We start from the raw sequence: 4,828 nt of genomic DNA on the forward strand, positions 1-4,828 counted from the left end.
GTTAAGTTACAAATTTTGTTTGATTAGGTGGGGTGGTAGCCCAACGACATACTGTTCTCCTTCCCATCAAAATGGCGCCGTTGCCGGGGAATGGTGCTTTGAGTGCATGTTGTTGTTGAGTCTATTTCATTTCATTTGCAAAATATAAAAAGATTTTACACTTTAGGCTACACTTGTAGTCGTGCTGCTTATATTTTCTTTGAGTTTTGTATGCATAGGTCCCGAGATCGCTCATTTGTTCCCTTTGATCCGGAGATTGAAAGAACTCTCTCAAGGAGGAGAGCAGCAAACAAGACCTTGGATTATAGTTCCTCAAGCGAAGAAGAGATTGAACAAGAGCAAGTCATGGGAGAAGAACCAAGAGTTGCCTTGAAAGAATTGGGAGCACCCGGTGCATATAGGTTCGAGAGCGGCATAGCTCCACCTACAACACCGGCAAACGATTTTGAAATTCGGCCGGCAATGATCACCCTAATTGAGAGGAGACAATATAGTGGGGCAAAGAATGAGAGCCCATTGAACCATCTTAAGGAGTTTGAAAAATATTGCAACACTATCAATGTCAATGGAGTTTCTCAAGAGTTTATCCGCCTTAAGTTGTTCCCTTTCTCTCTCATAGGAAGATCTTTGGAATGGCTAGACAAAGAAGTGAAGCCCAATTCCTTGAAGACATGGGATGATGTCACAAAAGCTTTCTTGTCCCGTTTCTACCCACCAAAGAAGACGGCGGAGGCTAGAGCCTTAATCCAAAGTTTTAAGTAATAGCCTAGAGAGAATCTCTATGAAGCATGGGAGAGGTACAAGGACAACCAAAGGGAATGCCCTCACCACGGAATTCCAACATATCAAGTGATCCAAATCTTCTATAGTGGTTTGAGCTTTCAAGGTAGATCGAGCCTAGATGCCGGAGCCGGAGGGCCAATCATGAACAAGACGGAAGAAGAGGTTGTGGATGTAATAGATGATGTGGTAAGGAATTACATGGATTGGCATGATGTAGAGAGGGAATCGGAAAGCACAAGTTGCTCAACCGATCAATCTTATGTCATCAACGAATTGTCCACAATGGTCTCGGAGTTAGGAAAGGAGGTCAATTCTCTCAAGAACAAGCTCGAGAGTCCTTCACAAGCTTCTAGTCTTCCCTCCCAATTTAAGGGGAAAGGTACATCTTTCTACTCTAACCCTCCTTTTTCTTCTTGTTGCATGATTAGAGAATGCTTGGTTTGTGATATGTGTGGAAAGAATGATCATGATGTTTTTAATTGCTCCAATGTTCCTTGTGATAGATATGATGGATATGAGAACGTGCATGTGAATTGTGATGATAATAATGATTTTGGACCTAGATTTAATGCTCAGAAGATTGTTGGCAATAGGAATTATCACAATAATGGGAGCTATGATAATTACAACCAAAAGAGTGGTAATGGTAACCGTGTGACCCAAGAATTTTGTGGTAACCATAACAACTTTTGTTGTAATGATCAAAGCTATGGACAAAAATATGGGGATCATAACCAAGGTTATGGTAACCATAATCAAAATTCCGGCCAAAAACATAGTAAGGGTAATTGGAGTAATCAAGGTAGGGGAAATTTTCAAAATGATGTTCAAAGAGATACCCCACCCCAAATTACTCCAAAGACTCAATGCCAAGGTGATGATTTCTTTACTCAACAATCCCAATTGAATAAGCTAGAAAATTTCATGATGCATCAATCTAAGATGTTGAATGAATTCACATTGTCTTGTAATAAAATGTTTGAGTTCCTATTTACTCATGGAAAGATGCTTGAGAAGCAAATTGTTCAACTAGCCAACCCTTTGAAAGATTGTGCTAGTCCATCTCCTTTTCCCTCACAAGAAGTTGATTCTAGGGAACCGATGTGTGCTATGACCACTAGGAGTGGTAAGGTCCTTAAAGAGAGTGTTCCTAAGAAGAGTAAGGAGAGTGAAAAAGAGAATGATTTGAGTGAAGAGAATAAGAATGAAGAGCCTAGCAAGATGAGTGAGGATTCCAATGATAAGCCTAAGGAGAAAGAGCGGAAGCAAGATGAGGTTTAAAAACCTAGACTTCCTTACCCCCAAAAGCATAATAGGCATAAATTGGATGAGCAATTTGGGAAATTCATCGACATGCTTAAGCAACTTCATCTTACTCTTCCTTTTACCGATGTTGTAGAACAAATGCTAAACTATGCTAAGTTTCTTAAGGAAATTTTAAGCGGTAAGAGAGATTGCAATTTGGTGGAACCGGTGAATCTAGGGAAGTGCTTTAGTGCCTTTTTTCAAAACGACCTACCCCAAAAGTTGAAGGATCCCGGAAATTTCTCCGTACCTTGCAAAATCAAAGGAAAATTGTTCCAAAATGCTCTTTGTGATCTTGGTGCTAGTGTTAGTATCATGCCTTATTTCGTTTTTAAGAAACTTAAGCTAGGTGAACTCCTTCCATCCAATATGACCCTTCAATTGGCCGATCGGTCTATCAAGTTTCCTAAGGGGAGAGTTGAGGATGTTCCTCTCAAAATAGGAGAGTTCACCATTCCCTTTGATTTCATTGTGCTTGAGATTGCGGAAGATGAACATATCCCTATCATCTTAGGAAGGCCTTTCTTAGCCACCTCGGGAGCCTTGATAGATGTTAAGAGAGGTCGTATTACCTTGAGAATTGGTAAGAATGAGGAAAGTTTTGATTTGAAACCAACACATGAGTCTTTGTCTCTTGTAAAAGGAATTATGTGTGTTAATTCCCCTCGCCCTATTGATGATGTAAGCATTATTGATTCTTCACATAACGATTTTCTTGAGAATTATGAAGATGTGCTTTTGAGTTGTGATTGCAAGAAGGTTAGTGAAGATAAAAGTGTTGATTCCCAAGCTTATGGACGAGGAGGAAGTTGATATTCCTCATTGGTTTGAACTCCATCCTCAAGATGAAGGTGATGTTTCTATGAGTTTAGATGGTGAAGGACCATTTACAAAGCAAACCAAGGCAAAGAAAAAGGCCCGTGACTCGAAGAAAGCAAGAAGAAGAAAGAAGTTGAGAAAGGAGAAGGAAGAATTTGAAAAGAATTTTGTGAAGGTTTCATTAAGCAACGATGAGAAGTTGCTCAAAATTGATGAAAATTTTGCTCTATCAACCACCTTGAAGAAGGTGGTGTTCTTTGATCCTCCATGATTTGGAGGAAGGGTCGAGCTTAGGACCTTAAGCAAGCTCTTCCCGGGAGGCAACCCGGAGATTCTAAATCTTCATTTTGATTTTTGAGTTTTCTTGTTTTTGTTTCTTTTATTAACTTTTCTTTTCTCTCACTTCTCTACTTGTTTGGATTTTTAGGATGAATTTTGCGGGATTGGATTTCTTCAAGAATGCATGGTGAATGGAAGGTGTTCGTGGCACATATCATATTTTGTTCGATTCCAATCGAAATTTGAGGTAAAAGAGGTAAGAATTTTAGAGAGATAAGATAGGAATTTCATGTTTTAAAGGTTGGAGGAAGTTGACACTTAGTGAGTTTTTCTGGTGAGCACATGAATCTTTAACTTTGAGCTCTTTAAAAATGTTTTTAGCTACTGCCTATGGTGTTCCTCGTCACCATCATGATTCATGTGCGCACCCAAGTGGTCAGTAAGTATCAAAAATAAGAGGAAAAGAAAGAACGGAGAAGCACAGCAAGGTGCGGCCGCACATCAGGTGTGTGCGGGCGCACACCTTGCGTTGCGTGTGCGGGCGCACAAGCTACAAGTGCGGCCGCACACCCCCTGTAGCCGTGCCCTTTTATTTCTTCTTCCTTCCTCTTTCATTCATTCCCTCATTCCTCATCTCCTACCTCACGCTCTCCCTCTAAAACCCTCCTCACTTGTGCACACTCCTCGCTCACCATTCACCATCAGAATTCCTTGAATCCAAATCTTGTAGTTTAGTTTAGTTCTTTAGTTTGTTTAGTTACTTTCTTGCTTTCTTAGTTTCCTTTCTTTTATTCTTTTTATTCTTTGATTAGTTGTAATACCCCGTATTTTTATACGTATTTTAATTAAAGGAGGTATTTAATGAAGTATTTAATTAGTTATAATCATTTTAATTAAAGCATTTTATTAATATTTTTATAAAAGAAAAATTTATTTAATTATTATTATTTTAAAAGATGGGGTTTTAATTTAAGAAAGTTTATTTTTAACAAGTTTTATTTGGGAAGGGATTAGGAAAATTAAAAGAGGAAAGTTTAGGGTAAAAGGGTTGATAGAGAAGGGGTATAAATATCCCACTTATGAGGCAAATCAACTTTGCCCAGAGTGGAGAAAACCCAAGGTAAGCTTCTCCCCTTTTCTCCTTACTTTTCTTTCTTTTTTTTCTTCCTCTTCCCCTTCCCCTTTCTCACGGCCGGCCACCACCTCAGCCACACACGTGGCCGGACCACCACCGCACACCACCACAGCCGCCGGCGCAAGGCCAGCAGCTGCAGCAGCAGGCGGCAGCAGCCCAGCCTTGCTGCAGTAGCTGCTGCTGCCGTGTTTGGCTCTTGGAAAAAAAAAAAATAAAATTTAATCTTTCTTGCTTTAATTTAATCTATGCTTAGATCTAATTATAAATTATGAGTTTTGGGATTAAAACTTGATGTTTGAATGTTGTAATTATGTTAATTAATTTTCAGATTTGATTTTTAATTAAAAAGCCCCAATTTTTGAAACCCTAGGTTCTTGATTTATGAAATTATGAAAGTATATGATGTATTAATGTTTAGACCTTTAATTTAAGTGCTTTAAGACTAATTTTCAGCAAGTTTTAATTATAAAAATAGTGCAGGAATTTTATGTAGTAACCTAAATTTTA

General features: G+C 38.8%; 1 non-coding gene across 1 annotated transcript; it reads right to left on the reverse strand.

Moving 5' to 3' along the window:
• Positions 1 to 730: 730 nt before the first annotated feature.
• Positions 731 to 836, reverse strand: LOC145621739 (small nucleolar RNA R71). Its single transcript, XR_014108540.1, has one exon. It is a non-coding gene; the product is annotated as a small nucleolar RNA R71 (small nucleolar RNA).
• Between the last annotated feature and the right edge of the window lie 3,992 nt (positions 837 to 4,828).

The sequence above is a fragment of the Chenopodium album genome, chromosome 27 (genome assembly GCF_948465745.1).
Source record: "Chenopodium album chromosome 27, dcCheAlbu1.1, whole genome shotgun sequence".
In the NCBI taxonomy this organism is placed as follows: Eukaryota; Viridiplantae; Streptophyta; class Magnoliopsida; order Caryophyllales; family Amaranthaceae; genus Chenopodium; species Chenopodium album.